The sequence below is a fragment of the Microcebus murinus genome, chromosome 9 (assembly GCF_040939455.1).
Source record: "Microcebus murinus isolate Inina chromosome 9, M.murinus_Inina_mat1.0, whole genome shotgun sequence".
NCBI classification, from domain to species: domain Eukaryota; kingdom Metazoa; phylum Chordata; class Mammalia; order Primates; family Cheirogaleidae; genus Microcebus; species Microcebus murinus.
In genome coordinates this window covers 41,480,694-41,497,852 of record NC_134112.1, presented here as the reverse complement: position 1 = coordinate 41,497,852, position 17,159 = coordinate 41,480,694, and the positions used below count along the sequence as shown (strand labels likewise).

General features: G+C 39.0%; 1 long non-coding RNA gene across 2 annotated transcripts in view; it reads right to left on the bottom strand.

The window, feature by feature from the left end:
- The window catches only part of LOC105867253 (uncharacterized), a 40,526-nt gene extending 23,682 nt beyond the window's left edge, over positions 1–16,844 (bottom strand). The window contains exons 1-4 of one of the 2 annotated variants that reach the window (XR_001152248.3): positions 16,513–16,844; positions 10,175–10,273; positions 6,284–6,306; positions 2,136–2,220 (exon numbers count right to left, since the gene is read on the bottom strand). This is a non-coding gene — a long non-coding RNA (uncharacterized LOC105867253). Of the gene's footprint in view, positions 1–2,135; positions 2,221–6,283; positions 6,307–10,174; positions 10,274–16,512 lie in introns of those variants that run through there. The other variant, XR_012921005.1, reaches the window with a different exon arrangement.
- Positions 16,845–17,159: the final 315 nt, after the last annotated feature.

Sequence of the window (17,159 nt, the reverse complement as noted above, 5' to 3'; positions counted from 1 at the left end):
AATACCTTAAACGGGGTGGCTTCTAAACAACTGAAATTTATTTATCACAGTTCTGGAGGCTGGGAAGGCCAAGATCCAAGCATCAACAGATTCAGTGTCCTGCTGCTTCCTGGTTTATAGATGGCTGTCTTCTCACATAGTGGAAGGGACAAGTGAGCTCTCTGGCATCACTTATTTATAAGGACACTAATCCCATTCATGAGGGATCTACCCTCATGACCTAATCACCACCCAAAGGCCAAAGGTCTAGGGTGGCGCTGGAGAATTTGTACTTCTAAAATTTCCTGGGGATACTGATGTTGATATTGCTGGCCCAGGGACCACACCATGTGAATCACTGATCTACACCCTACAGAAGCACTAGCCGGTTGTCTAATTCCCAGTGCAAAGGGGAAAAATAAAATGTAGATATTCAGCGTCTAGCACTTAGCCATGAAATTAACAGGAAGAATACACATGTTTTGTTTTAAACCCAAGATATAAAGGCTTTGTTCTTATAATCATCATTCTTTAATTCAAATCATTTTTATAGTCCAAAAGTAAAGCTAAAACTGCTAAAGGAGGAAAAACTATTGATATTTCTATCAGAGTACATAAAAAGGTTAATTATGGCATGCACATCTCAAAGATCTCCCTGCCATGTGAGCCATCTCCAGAAATACTTGCCATAGAACTGAAATAGAAATGATTATATGAGTAAATTATCACCCACACTCCTTGCATGCATCATTTCATACCACAAGCCTTTTCTCTTCTCAAGGAATAATGGTTTAACATTTTACTTTGTGATGGCACTCTAATTGCTAAATATAATAGGGGCATTATGCTACAGAGTTAAAAAGATTTTAAGTGAAAAGATAAGTCAAATATAGTAATCTCATGTAGCCAATGATTCTTTAAAGTGTGCTCCTCTTTTTTTCCAGCTGTCCCCCAATTGTGAACTCTCACAGAATCATTGAGACTCAATAAGGCAGAGGAAAGCTAACAGGGATCCTAGAACATTTCTAGTCCAGGAGCTGTAACTGTGACCCACTGGCCAAATCTAGCCCACCACTTGTTTTTGTAAATAAAATTTTGTTGGAAAATAGGCATGCCCACTCTTATTGGAAAAGAGCCATGCCCATTTGTGTACATATTCTGTGCGGCTGCTTTCACACTACAATGACACAGTTCAATAGTTGCAACACAGACCATGTGGTCCAAAGCTGAAAATATTTACTATCTTACCTTTTTACCAAAAAAAAGTTTGCTGACTCCTGCTGTATTGCAGCCCGCTTGTTTGACAGGTTAGAAACCTAGCCCCAAAGAGACAAAGAGGTAGCTCGGGTTCATACACTCAAACAGAAACCGGATTGCAGAATGCCAGGCATCGCCCTCAGCAGCTCTCATAAGAGCTTTGGTCCCCCAAGAAACAGTCACAGCTGCCCTTCACGTATTAGTAGAGAAGGAAACACTGGGGTAAGTTTGCATCTTATTACAATTTTCAAAGAGCCCCTCCAAGTGTCAAACCCAAAAAGAACTGTAGTGAGACAGAAGTGTGCTTTGATGTTAGTCCAAAATGTACCGATGCCATTTTTTTCACACACGTATATAAAGCAGCCTAACGTTCGCGGCTCGTTTCTAACAATGAGGAAAGTCCTTTTTCATTGATGAATCATTAAGATCTTCTTTCCTTTCAGAAAGTATACTATTAATAACATTCATGAAGCATTCTCCAGAGTGCCCAGAGCTTTCAGTAGAATGTGCCTGGTGGTGTGAATTCTTATTTTCTCAAGTTATTACATGCACCAAGTTGACAAAGGCATATGAGAGTGTATGTGTATGTTCACATACCTATTTTTTACATAATTCATATATCCATGTCCAAAATAAAATGATACAATAGTGCTAGGTGACCCCTAATCTCTCTCATTTGTATGTTTAGGAAAATATATATCTATTCTGTAAATGAACAGGAACCCAAAGTCTGTGGTTTCAGGTGAATGCACAAAGATGTACAATGAATTGAAAAGGAGTATTTTCACAGAAAGGACCATTATTTTATTTGTTCATTCATGAGCTCTTTACTGGGTATCTCCTCTGTGCCAGGAACCCACTGTGCTGATGCTGACACACAAAAGGGTGAGAGGATCTCACAGTCTGACAGGGGAGCTCATCATCTAAGGACACGTAGTACAATGTCTGCAGGCTCTGCCATGGAAGAGACATTGGAGGGAAGTCCTGGAAGATGAACAGGGGCTTGTCATATGGATATACACATTCCAGGAAAATGAAAATTTTAGTGTTAATTCTTTTGGGAAACATTCTTGACCCCTTAGTTTTATGTAGATATCCCTCTTCTGAGTTCCTACAGCATACATCTATTATAGGACTTTTCTTTCCACCTGGCATTCAGCAGGTATTCAGTAGATGAATGAATGAGTGGGTGAACGAATGGGTGGGGGAGTGAGGGAGGGAGGTGGGAAGGGAGTTAAGGGACGTACAAACCGCAGAGGTGTGAACCGCTGTGGCCTATTCAGGGAACTGCTTCTATGGCTGGAAGACAGGGCATGGGGGAAAGGGAGACATACTGGGAAATGAGGCTGGTGAGGTAGGTCAGGGTAACATTATGGAGGACCCTATATGCCACCCTAGGAAGTGGACTGTATCAGTTATTTCAGCAATTCCATGTTGGCCTCTACTTTGTGCCAATCCTGTGTTAAGTTTCTGGAGATGCAAGATTCAGCCCTGTCCTTGTGGAGCTTACCATTTCACTGCAGCAATATTAATTGTGAATAGGGCGTGGGCTCCAGATGCAGACTGCCTGGGTTCCAGTTTTAATTTACTCCTCCTAGCTGTGTGGCCTTTAGTTTCTCAATGCTTCAGTTTCCTTAGCTATACAAACTGGAATAATAATAAAACCTCGTAGTTGCTGTGATGATGAAAATGAGATAATATATGCAAAACTGCCTGGCACATAGGAAGTGCTCAATAACTATTAGACACCCATATTATTGGGGGAAAAACATTGAACAAGTAATTAAAAGTGTGATGGAGAGCTGCAGAAGGTGAGACCCATGGTGCAATGACAGTGTAATGGTGGTGGGTGGTAGTGGGCCCCCAACCAGATCTGGAGGTTCAAAGAAAGCCTGTCTAGTGGAAGATTGGGTGGAACTGAGGCTAGAGGGAGGCAGTGGCCAGCTCATATAGGGTCTTGTGAGTCATGGTAAGATTTTGGGCCTTGTCCCAAGGTCAGTGAGAACCACTGAAGGGATTAAGCATGGGAATGACAAAAATCAGAGTTGTGTTTTTAAAAGATGGAGAGAAGAGGGAATTGAATTGACAGGGATTGGTGACTGACTAAGATGTGGGAAAAAGAAAAGTTTAAGATATCTCCTGGATTTCTGGATTGAGCGATTGAATGAAAATAGTGTGCCATTTACTTAGGAACACGAGAGTAAGAACAGATGTTCAGGGCAAAGATAAGAGCAGTTGAAGTTGGGGTGCCAGCATGGATGACGGTGGAGCTCAGAATAGAAATGAGCATGGAACCTAGGTGAGGATGGGATTGCCAAGTAAAGCAAGTAACATGAGGAGACAACCAAGATGGAACTCTGGGGGTAGAAGAGCAACCCAAAGGAGACTGACCTGGAATGGTCAGAAAGCTTGGTTAAAACCTAGGAGACAGTGATATCACAGAAACCAGGGGAGGAGAAGGGAGGACATGGTCAGTATTATTAAATGCTGCTATGTTTTTTTTTAATAAGAACTGAAAATGGCCCACTGAATTTAGCAATTAGGAGATCTCTGACCTTGGCCACTTAAAACTCTCCTAGATCCTGAGCATGCTGATTTTTGATGATCTTATGCCTGATTATAGCAAACATTAAAATATACCAAATTCCACATTAAATTTTTATAAAGGCTGGGCACAGTGGCTCATACCTGTAATCTTAGCACTCTAGGAGGTTGAGGAGGGCAGATCATTGGAGCTCAGGAGTTCGAGACCAGCCTGAGCAAGAATAAGACCCTATCTCTACTAAAGAAATAGAAAGAAATTAGCTACACAAATAAAAATATATAGAAAAAATTAGCTGGGCATGGTGGCTCATGCCTGTAGTTCCAGCTACTTGGGAGGCTGAAGCAGGAGGATCGCTTAACCCCAGGAGTTTGAGATTTCTGTGAGCTACGCTGATGCCACGGCACTCTAGCTAGGGCAATAGAGAGACTCTGTCTCAAAAAAAAAGAAAAAGAAATTTCATAAAAAATCTAGAAGATTAAAATTTTTTCCTTTTGAAATTATTACTGATTAAAATGTCCTAGTTTTGTCGTTGTGTTTGAACCAATCAGCTTTTCTTTAGATCTCAAACATTGTGTCATTTCTTGAAAAGCCAGAGGACCTAGGGTATTATCAATACTGTCTGCAGTCAGAGAAGGCTACAAGGGGTCGTGGAGCAAATGAGTAATGGAACCAAGTACCGACTTCTCTTTCACAAATTAACTAGGAAAGAAAGGAAAGAGAGGGACAGGCAAACAAGGCCATAAAGTCCAGATATGATTATATTTAAGATGAGAGTGTTTCATGCAGATTGGAGGAAAAAAGCAGCAAAACAACTTTGATGATGCAGAAGAGAATAGGACTATTTCGTCAAAATGTTGCTTGGGTGGAAAAGAAGGGATCCAGAATGTAAGTAGCATTCACCATCTTTAACGTCCCTCTGAGTCCAGATGGAAGAAGAGAAGGACAGGTGGTGGATAGATGTCCCCACCTCATATAGATACCATTCATGAGTAACTCCACCACCATCATTTGGCATTGTTTTTCTAAAGATTAGAGCCTATAATAATGGCAGTGGGTGGTTCCAGCAGTTAACATGTTTCATAAACAATTCCAAACTACTCTGTGATACAGAGTGCTGTGCAGATGTCTGTTGGGGTTTGGCCCCTGGTTCCTTTATGAGCCAAGAAGAGGTGAGTACTCTCTGGGAGTGAAACGCCCACCTGTGTCAAGCAACTTGATTTGTCAAAAGCACCATCTGATAGATTGGTTGATTTCTACTGAGAAGGCCGGAGGTATATGGGAAGTGCATTAAGTCTTTGGGGCCACTGGGCAACATTAGTAAATCATTGCAACAGTACTAAATGATTCCCCTAATGGCCTCAAAGAGTCTCCAATGGTCCCAGGTGCTCATTTGCCCTCTGAGATTTGGGATGATTACAAGTGCTTTTCAAGAGCTAAGTCAGTGGCCCAATTCCCACTTCACAGATAGACAAACTGAAATTTATTCTAGGCCAGTTAATGACAGTTTAGATTATATATTAGCCAGCTAAAGCCGGCTAGCTAATAATTAACACTGCAGCTTGGACACCAATAGGTATTCCAGGGATTATCTCAGTAAATGTCTGTCTTTCAAAATGTAATTGTTCACGGTGAAATACAACTAGGGACTAGACAAGTAGTTCCAATAAGATTGACTTGTGTGGCATTTTGTAAAGATGTTATTTTAATTGTGGCTTTCTGTTTTAGATGGTTGTCAGAAATAGAAATGAAAACTCAAGTCAATAAAGGAGAGAGGAAATATTTTCATAATAGATGTTGGTAATAGGTCTCAAATTCTGCGAGTGTGTTTATCAGGTTCATATGTTAAATAAACTGGATCATCTCCAGAGGTGTTGCTCAACAAGCTTTTAGAGCTGAAAGGGGCCTTGCTATCCTTGACTTAACCACTTTGGTACAGCATCGACTGTAGTCGACAGCCACAGATGAACACGCATGGCGACTTTAGCCGACAGCCGTGATATGGCTTTTCTAATTTTTCATTTATCAAAATAAAATTGCGAAGATTTAAAAACAACATAATGAAAACTTATATGTATATGTTACCTATTCTGATTTACATTACAAGTAAAGCTGCCTGTAAAGTAAAACAAGCGTACAGTGCTTTAAAGCTTTCCTTGTCACACAAGAGCAAAACGGATTTGTGGTCACTGCACAGCACAAACTATCGTGTGGACTGTGAGTGCCGGCTGTGGCAAGGTTTCGCTGCCGGTGAGCGCCCTATGGAAGTGGTTAAGGGCGCTTATTTTACAAATAATAAAACTGGCTCCAAAGTGGCCCAGCCAGGCCTTTTGCCCTAATCTTACATTGCCTTAAGCACACATACCTGAAGGAAAAACAAAAGGGGGTCAAGGACTCCCAGGCCTTCAAGGCTAGTGGCCACTTCCAAAAAGGGGAGAAATATAACATCGTTCATGGTTACCCGAGTTTATTTGTAAAAGGCTACCAATTCTTTTCAAAACATACCTGTAGTTACTAGCCCTCTCGCCCTTCAAAGGAAAAGGCAACATATGTAGAAAAAGAAAAAGAAAAATTAGTTACCAATGATAAGCATGTAAAACTTGAGACAAAGAATTTCTATTACAGGGCTTATCCACCTGTTAAGACTCAAAGCTTGTATGACCAAGAGCTTCTAGGAATTTTGTGACCAGATGCCCAATTATAAATTTCTCTGGAAAGAGACAAATAAGAATTGCAATAAATTGTACTCTGTAAGCACAATTAAGTCTTCATTATTTTTGATGAGGCTGCCTAGTATATTATGGGTGTGTTATTATAAAGCTTACATAGAAGAGTGATGGCCTGTGTAATTCTTGCCTAAAATGGTAGTTTTTTAGTCAGCGGACCAAGAATTAGGGCAGCTCAGAGTTCTGGGATTGCATGGAATGGGACATTAGTTTTGTTGTTTTTTTTTCCCCCCCGTCTTGTCTTTGATAATTAGATTTAGGAAATAAGTGCCAAAATGGCCCATTTTAATCAACATTGGGACTTCCTTGTTGAAATCTTGGCTGAGTTCAGTGAGTTTTGCAAACACAGAAAAAGTAAGTTTGAATATAGGCAGAAGGATGGCCTGAAAAGGAAATTCAGATTTCTTGGCTAAATAAGAGATGCATGCAATTATTAAATGTAATTATTAATCAAAATAAACATAAGGGTCAAATAATTATATAATTATAATTGCATTAAACTCTTTAAAAGTTGAGTACTTCTCTAAAATCTATAAAGTAATAATCAGTATTAGTGAATTCATTAATAATAATCCCCTGCATTTATATGGCATCTTACAAAGTGCTCTCACCTATTAGGACTTGGTTTGCTGTTCACAGGTGCAAGCTGGGCAGGGCAGGGATGATTAGCCCCATTTAACAGATGAATGAGTTCAAGCTGTGAATGATACAGAGCTCTTTCCATAGACAACCCTGCCACTAAAGCCCTGTGAGCAGCCCCTTTGTGATGAATAATCACTTCTCTGCTCAAGTAAGAGCTGGGCCTTAAAAGGTTACTGCCATTTAATATAAATGTTGACTGACATGTGCCCACTCTGGCCTGGAAATATAAGAAGTGTGCCACTTGACGCGTCTTTATGAAATTCATGCTATATTTTTCTAGCAAGAAAGATTGAATAAATTAGGGAGAGTATAGATTAAATACATGTTTCTAGTTGATGGTTAGGAATGTAAAGAGGGTCTTAATTAATGAATTTGTTAATGGCTCTTTCAACTTTTGCTCAATGCCCAGCTATCAATGCCAATGAGTTTTGGACTTTGTCCATGACCTTTATCTGTTTGTCCAAAAGCCATTTTCTTTCATACTCAAGTTAAGGTTACCCAAGTCACACAGTGTACTTTTGCCAGCCTGGTGGAGGTTCTGAATGCCTCCAGACTAGTGCTCCCTAAGAACCTGTAAAATATTCTTTGCATGCCAGCTGTTGTGCTCCTTTGATCCCCCAATTTGCATATGGTACATTACTGAACAAGAGAGTTTTTCTTTCTGTTTCACCCAACGCAGGTGTACAAGCACTCTGTGAGAGCTCTCATAATCGGCCATGTAAATTACCCCACAGATCCAAGGTCTACAAAACTTAGTTTGTCATAAAGACAATAAAAAACCACAATATTTGTACTTTATTTTTTTTTTTTTAAGACTTCTGAAAAAGTCTTCTTCCTGCCAGCAGCAACCTCACAAACGGCACCAATCATTGTGGGAAGGGTTGGCAATTATTTTTCTAGCTGGTGTAGGTTTGTAGAAAAATTTTTTTCCAAAGCCATAAATAAGTAATGAAATGTATAGGCTCACTTTGCTTTCTGGAAAAGCCCACCAACTTTCTTTTTTTAATATTTACTTTTAAAATCTTCCCAGATACTTAAGAATTCTTGGATTCTATCTTCCCAACCATTGCCTTTTTCTCCTGCAGCCATTTTCTATAAAATGTACTTTTTGTCTCACACCAAGAATACCAAACTGAAATAATCAGGTGGAAAGTTTTTCTGTCTTCCTCAGTTCTATTTATGTGCACAGATGCTAACTTGGGTAAAATAAATGTATTATGAACCTCTAGGCATTATAGAACATCTGAGCTTGTTAAAATATGGAGTGTCTTTAACCTTAATTCAGTACTGTTGTAACCAGAAGTCCTAAGGATATGTACTAGATAAAATATTCATCCTGTATGCAAATCAGATCTCAAAAATGATAGATTATTCATCCTATAGCTCTTTCATTATAAAATGTCAAAAATATCACATCTCACATAAAAATGTGATTTTTAAAGACTTTGATTATTAAGATTTCACTCAAATATGATTTTGAACTTATCATTTCTCAATAATAAACTATTACTGATATGAATTATTGCTTTAATCCAAATTTTCAAAAGCATTAAATGAATATATAAAGAAGGAACACAAACATTTTCCCCAGACGACTCCTTTCCTTCTTAAGCTTTGTTCAAAGTTTTGGCCAATTCTATGAAAGACCAAAAAAAAAAAAAAAGAAAGAAAGAAAAAGATAACCAAAAACTTTCATTGCTTTTTTTCAAACTAGTTTCCAAGTCAAATGTTATAATCACATTTAGGGTCACTCAACTTTTAATGTTTACATTTTATAGAAAGGAAAAGGAATATTTGAGTTGGTTTCCTTTAAACTCCAAATAAGGCATAGTAAAGCATTAAATAGCTTGTGATAATACTTAGATCATAAGGAAATGCATCCTTTTATGTTACCCCAGTATTCTATTGGCTAAGTTCAGACTGCCAACCTTTCCCTACCCTGCTTCAGCTAACCGGATGGATCACTTCTCTAGATGTTTACATGAACAGCCTGTGCTGGTAGAGTGGGGGACTCTGAGACAAGTGAACTCATAAAACCAACTTTAGGCTCAGACAGACTTGAGAGGGATTTAATCTCATGGGCTTTGCAGAAAAAAATAATTTTGTGCCACATGCACGGGCAGTTGTTCTAAACTTTTTCATCTTAAATATGCCTTCTGGTCAGCTCTCTTCACTTACTATTGATCAAGTCATTGGGAGAAATAAAAAAGTATTTGTCTTTCCAGGAGACTGCATTAAAGGTATGAAAAAAAATATCCTTTCCTGAGAGCCTGCTAAGTCATCTTCCCTCACTCACTCTTGCTTAGAGCTCACTCCAACATTCCTTTTATGCACAGGGTCTACTTCTCATCCACTATACATTGTGCCAACCTGCTTTCTTCAGCAGATTGTTGGTGCTAAATAAATGGTGTGACTTGTAGTAATAATGGTGATGATAATGAATCTTAAAACACCTAACTAATCTCAGTGAACTCTCAGTGATATTAGGCTGTGGAACACATGGTTGACTAACAGTGATAATGACTGAAAATGAGGTGATAAATGACTATGCAGATAGTTGATGGTCTATAATTGTCTTTAAAGGAGGATGTTTTATAACAGACTAATTCTATTTAAATAAATGTGTGTAGCATTACAGACACATAGGATTGTATCTGTAATATTTTTTACAGTAACCTGCTCCATAAAATACAAGGCACCAAACAACTTGGACAAACACTCCTGAGGTCAAGGGCTGTGGGAGGTAAGAATTAAGGTTATGTTTGCTCTTTCTTGAATGTTGCATTGTTCCTGGGTCTGTAAGCATAACTTTAGAGACTCCACCAATATAAACACAAAACTACCTAGTTATGAGCCTGTGTTTACACAGTCCGGATCAAAAGCACAGACACTCAGGTTCATTTGCATTTGCTGCCAAAAATGTCCTGATTCTTCTTTTGGAAAGGAGCAATAATTCATATTTTGATGCCATTTACTCTCCAGGTTAATTTATATTTACAAATTTTATAAAAGGACTCATATTCTTTACCATGTTGCCAGCACTTTCTTTTGAGTTGCATTGTTCTCTTCTAAGGAACTGGTTGTGTGGCAGATCGTTGGATCATTGCAGGGAGCACAGATGAAAAGCCTGTTATTCCAAAGGATTAAATTACAATTCTTAGTGAACCATTGCCAAGCAATTTTTTTCCCCCTACAAACCCAGGGAGGATTGGAAATAGGAAATGTTATGCCTTGAAAGGGGTGGGAACGGTTGAGTTGATGAGGAAGAATAACCATCCTACTGTTATTAAATTCCCTTCAAGTAAAGTCATGAAGCAAATAAAAAGATGATAAAATCTGTAAAATATCCAAATGATCAGGAATAACAAACAACTGAGTTTGTAAAGAAGTAATGATATTATGGGATAGATTTTTATTGAACTATAAACATGAGTAAGGGGAAGAATATAATAGATGTAGTATGTACATATTAATACACAAAAACAAGATTGCAACTTCACTATAGCATCTTCACGATTCAAGTCCTTTGGGGGGGGGGGGTAAGGACTTAAGATCCACAAATCACTTGAATATGAGCTCTCTTGGGAAGGACTATAAAATCTAGTAGGGAAGAAAAAATGAAAGAGAGTGTCTATCTTTGAGCATATTCCTAAAAATCTGACTTCTGAAACCAGGGGGAGATATGAGTTCTGTTTGAGGTTCCAACCACCAGAGAACTATCATATAATCTAAGCGAGGAGAGGATAAGTAGATGTGGGAAAGAAAACACCATAAAGAAGAGATGTTTCAAAATTCAATTCTGAAACATGTTAGTGAACTCAGAGAAACATGAAGGATTTAGGTGCCCAATGGCATGGAGAAACTGAAGTAAGGAGAAAAGAAACTGACAATTAGCTGTGTGCTCATTACACCAGGCAGTCTACAGGATGCCGCTGTGGTTTCTGTTTCTGTATCACTATAAGAATCAGGAACAAATGCCACGTGAAATGCTGTAATAAAAAAGTTCAAAAATATACGTGCAGTGTGTAACTTGTTTCAGGCACACATCAAACACGGTAGTAGGTACTTGGCATTAAAGAGATGGATGAGATACAATCCCTGCTCTCTAAGAGTTCACAGTATTTTGGAGAAAACACAAGTAGATGATCACAGTAAAACACTGGAGCAGATGCTACAAGGATATGTAATACAAAGGAAGCTGAAGAGCTGCAACTCGCTTTGCCTGGAGAAATCAAGAAATGTTTTGAAAAAGGGGTCATGTTTGAGTTGGGTTTTGAGGGATGAGTACGAGTTCCCTGGGCACAAAGAAAATAGGTGCAAAGAATAAGGTGCATGCAGCGTGATGACTGCAGGATGCATGGGTGAAGGGAGTCAGCAGGAGATGAGGTTGGAGGATGGGGGGGGGTCACTCTGTGAAGGGCCTTCCAAACTTGCCAAGCGGTTCGGCCTTCACCAGTTAACCAAAAGAGAGCATTACCAGCTTTAAAGCAAGGCAATGACCCAATCGAATGCCTGTCTCAGAACAGAAACTCTGGCTATGGGAGGTAAGGCGTGGCTCAAGTCTGCAGGTGGCAGTCAGGAGGCCACTGCAGTGGGGACGGAGGAGAAGTGAGAGGACAGATTACATAGATACTTTCGAGATAAAATGAATAGATCTTTGTGAGTTATTAAATGTTAGGGCTGAGAAAAAAGGGAAAAGCTGAAGGAGACTCCAGTTCCTAAGATGGTGATGCCATTCACTGAGATACAGAACACTGCAAAAGGAATATATCATTTATGCCAACAGCAGGCCAGTACAGGGGGCAGGGAGACTGGCAGATCTGTTATTAAAATCCTCCTTGTACAGCGGAGGAGAGTGCAACTCAGAGAACCGGCCAGGACAGCGTGCTCACACTGCCACACCCTACTGTGTCCTTGAGGAGACTCAAGGGTTAGAAAACATCTGATTGGAATTTTACTTCATTTTTAACTATTACAAAACACTATTTTTAACAAGGCACATTCCAGTGTGTCATATACCAAATGTTATGACAATAGAGACCAACAACATGCGAACTTGTCTCACCAGGTTAACTCTCTGAGCGCGCAGCCCTCAGAACAAAGGAAACTCCCTCTCATTACTTATAAATAGAATAATATCCTGAGAATGCAAGGCAAGATATTTAAAAACTCATATTTTTACCTTTGCCAATAGCTTATCTTCATTATTAAGAAAATTTTAATACTATGCAACCGATAAGAAATCACAGAAATAAATTGGCCACTGAAGCTCACATAAAATAATTGTCTTCAGAAGAGACTTTTACAACTTATCGAGTTTGCATACATATGATAAATTTGAACTAATGAAATGTTTACTATTCTTATTTTATATATTCCATCTTATATGGATTGTGATTATAAGATTTCTTGAGATTCTACTTCAAAAAATGTTTTTAAAATCCTGCACATAAGGTGTATTATATTACATTTATTTCTCCTGAGTTGTATTTCTTAGATTGCTAATAAAGTCTTCAATGTTTTGGTCTCATTTAAAATTCTAAAACTGTCCTTTTGCGCTCTCCACACTCACCCATATTCTTTTTCTTGCTCCCCACTTTTCCCTCTGAGTTTGGAATTTGTGCAGGATAATAATAGGAACAATCTGATTTGTCAGAATAATTAACCAAAATGTGTCTCTTCTGTTTTTCATTTTGCTTGATCACAACAACATCAAAATGCAAGAATGGAGTGAACTGTTTTGAAGTCTGGGTTTTGGAAACACCTGTTTACTGATGTGTATGTGTGTGAATTTTCACATTTAATATTAATAGCAGCTTATGCTGTCATGTTTACACTGCAAAAAAAATAAAAAATAAAAAGCAGTGACCTGCACAGATCCTGACAAAATGCATTTAAAGTTTATGGTAGCAACTAAAATTTTAGTGGAAGAATGAAAATGTATATTAATACAATTTATACTTATTATTTTATATAATTTTATATGAGCAACAATCAACTCTTGTTATACATAACTTTTTAATACATTATTGAACTTCATCATCAGCTTCTTGATTGGGTCTCAAGCACTCATCAGGCCCCTTACAAGCACTATCGAAGGCTTAAACATCTTGTATCCATCAGAAAAAGTAAGCAGGACCATAATGACTAATCACATTAGCATAATTTAAAAATGCAGAGTGTGAATAGCATTTTTCCCCAAGATTTGTAGTAAAAACATACTCAACGATAAGACTGAAATGATTCATTACACCATTGGCTTGTTTATATTATAACATATTTATGTGCCTGGCAGAATGAAACCATAAAACTACCATTAACGAGTGGGGAAGAGTTTCTGTTTTTAACTAAATTGCATGAATTCATGATGAATATATACAAAAAAAAATTATTTCAAGGAAGGGATATTGCTATCCTGTTATATCCTTTTAAGACATTATAAAGCCCAGTCTCATTATAGATCTTTTCAGTAATCTACACTTTGTACTTTCCACTTAGACTGTAAGTAAATTTAGCAATTTATAAACCCGTTTCTGTCCTTACAGCCAAACAATGAGTTGCAGGTGGAGTTACCGCATAGCACAGAAGCATGTAGCTAAGAGAAAATTTATCCTTAGCCTGTGGGCGAAGCACTTTTTTTTTTTTTTTGGTAACCATTTACAAATAAAAAATCTTACCATGCAAATATATATGAATTTACTGGTTCCCTGTCAGGGCTACTGAATGTCTGCTTTAGGACTGAATTGGTCTACTAAATATTAGTTATTGAGTGCCAGGCATTAAGCAAGGTGCTTGAAAAGGAAATAGACATTTAAATTATAGTATAAAGAGTTTTGTCATGGAGGAACTAACATGACAGTGTTAACTGAAGGTAAGTGGGAGTTTGCCAGGTAAAAGGATATAAAGATGTAGATATAAGTATTCCAAGCAAAGGGCAATAGTTTATGCAGAATTTTTAAGGAATTGAGAATAGATCATTATCAAATGATTATTGAATAATTGACCACATTCTCTAAAGATTTCAAGAGAAAATATAGCAAGAGATGCAGGGGTCCAGGTTTATTCACTTAATACATACTCAGGGGCTAGGAATATGGATGGTATTTGCTCTCAAGGAACTTATACTTTAGAAGAGAAACATATAAAAATAAATCAACATAATAATGTCCAATTAGGGAAAATGCAATGAGGAAAACAAACAAGGTGCTAGGAGAGAATAACAGGAAGACACTACTTTAATGGAAATCAGGACAGTGTCTCTAAGGAGGTGAGATTTGAAGAAAGAGAAGGGGTCAGATCAAGAAAGCCCTGATGAACCTTCTTAGGGAGTGGGGCTGGAGGGTTCTCTATGTTTAAAGGTTTTAAGGAGAGGAGAGATGTGATCAACTTGAATGGTAGACAAATCAAGCAGGCTGCTACACAGAGTTTGGAAATGAACAAGGCAGGAGGTAGGGAGACCCCTGGGATGGCTTCTCCAGTAATTTCTTTTTTTGAGAGAGAGAGAGAGAGACAGAGAGAGAGTCTCACTCTGTTGCCTGGGCTAGAGTGCCGTGGTGTCAGCCTAGCTCACAGCAACCTCAAACTCCTGGGCTCAAGCAATCCTGCTGCCTCAGCATCCCGAGTAGCTGGGACTACAGGCATGCGCCACCATGCCCGGTTAATTTTTTCTATATATATATTTAGTTGGCCAATTAATTTCTTTCTATTTTTTAGTAGAGATGGGGTCTCGCTCTTGCTCAGGCTGGTTTTGAACTCCTGACCTCTAGCAATCTCCCCTCCTCGGCCTCCCAGAGTGCTAGTATTACAGGCATGAGCCACCGCACCCGGCCCCAATAATTTCTTAGTGCTAGAATATTTTAGTCACAATGATATTAGGCAGGGATGATATTAAAAGACTTCACAACCACTTTGGCATGAGCATTGACCCATGAGAATGGATGCTAGCCTGAGCACTAGAGCAGAATCTGCAGGCCTCTGCTGGGCCAGGCTGGCTGGGGCACGTGGGCCCCAAAGGTGGAGCCAGAATGACTGGGGCTTAGGCCTGCAGATCTTTACAACCAGTATGAAGTATTTCAATATTTTAGCAACAGATGCAGCTGTCCCAGCCTGGGAATTAGGTAGACGGAGCCAGGGAAAGATTCAGGATTGACTAGGAAAGAGAAGGCTTACGTTTTGGTAATGCAAAAGGGAACAGTTAGTGATTGGGCTCTGGTTTCTGCTTAGGCAACAGGTAAACTCATGTTCAATCATATTCACTCATCACTTTACATTTAAGACACCTGAAAGACCTGCAGTGTCAAGTGGGCATTTGTATACATCAGTAAGGAACTGGGGGAAAGATCTGGGCTGAACAAATAACTTTGGGATTTTCCAGCATAAAGATGTAGAATAAAGCTACAGCATAAAGCTACAGAATAGATAAGGTCCCCTAGAAAGAGAATAGGGAGAAAAATCGTAGAGCCCAGTATAGAGCCCTGAGTAACCCCAACATTTAGAGTTTGTGAAGAGATGGCGACTTCGATGACTGAGAATGAGTAGCTACTGCTGTAGGAAGGAAACCAATCTTGGCAGGTTTCAGAAGCTAAGAGTGGAGTGTTTCCAGGAGGAGGGAGTGGCTGGCCTGAAAGCTGTGGAGAGATTGAGTAAGATAGGACTGGAGTCTCTAAGGGATTTAGCAACATGGAGATTGTTGGTGACCTTGATAAGGGCAATTTTAGTGGGTGGTGAGCACAGAGGTCAGATTGTCCAGAGTTGAAGTTAAATGAGAAGTGGGGAAAGAGAGATAATGCAAAACAACTTGTTGCAGTGACATGGGACTGCTGTGATTTTTTTTTTTTTTTTAAGGAAAGAGGCTTGAGCAAATTTAACTGCAAGCGGGGGAGCCATTAAGGTATTTTGATAGATTCCAAGGGTCGGCAAACTTAGGCTCCTGCCTGTCTTTGTAAAGAAAATTGCATTGGAACACAGCCACTCCCATTCAGTTATGTGTTATCAATGACTGCTTTTGTGCTATGAGGGCATAGTTTAATAGTTGTGACAGAGACCTATGGCCACAAAAATATTTGCTCTCTAGTCCTTTATAGAAAGTTTGCCAATCCCTGGGTTAAGCTAAAATATCACATGCCCTTGCCCATTTACTTTTCCCAAGAACCCAAATATGTACGTATATAAATGCATTCATAAATATATAAACCAAACAAGTGAATCTATTTCCTCAGGCAAAAGTACTATGGAAATTCTCTCTAGTCAGTTTACCAATTTATTGACAAAAAAAAAAAATGACTTAGCTATTGCTTTTCTACCAATAATATACATTTATCTGTTGTTGACAATACAAATAAACACATTGTAGTCACCACTACATACCTGGTGCTGACCCCAACACATGATAGGTGTCTGATATGTGTTGATTGAAGCAAGGAAGGGAAGGAACTAGGTGCTATGCCGGAGGATCTCCTCTAGATCTGGGTGGATATCAGAGGATTCCCTGGGTAAATGAGTTTATAAATACCAGGTGAGGTTTGTGGCACCTGGAATAAATCACATTCCCTCTAGAGTTAATTTGGGAGGCAAAGGGGGTTGAGTTGGAGAGATGGGGCTAAAGCTCACGTCAACAGTAAGCTTGATGTGAAAACGAAGTCACAAAGAGGCAGTGTGTGGCTTGGCAGTGGGAAAGGCCATGCGACAGCTCTCTATTTGTTGTGATGCAACAGAAAGTAGTGATGAGCTGAGTTTATGTACAGTCCGAGCCAACTTATGCCTCAGGAGAGGACCAGGAGTTGGACTGTAGAAAAGTAGGTTAAAGCAACAAGGTCCCTGGAACTTTTTTCCACAAACATTTTAACTGAAAAGAAAAAAAGGACATATCATCAATTGGCCAATCTTTCGACATAGGGGCAAGGCCTTTTCTTTGAGCACAGGGCATCATTCTTGCATAAAGCACACCTCTAACACATTAACTGAGATTACAGTATGGGTTTCTTTAAAGGAAAATGAGAACTTACAGACAAATG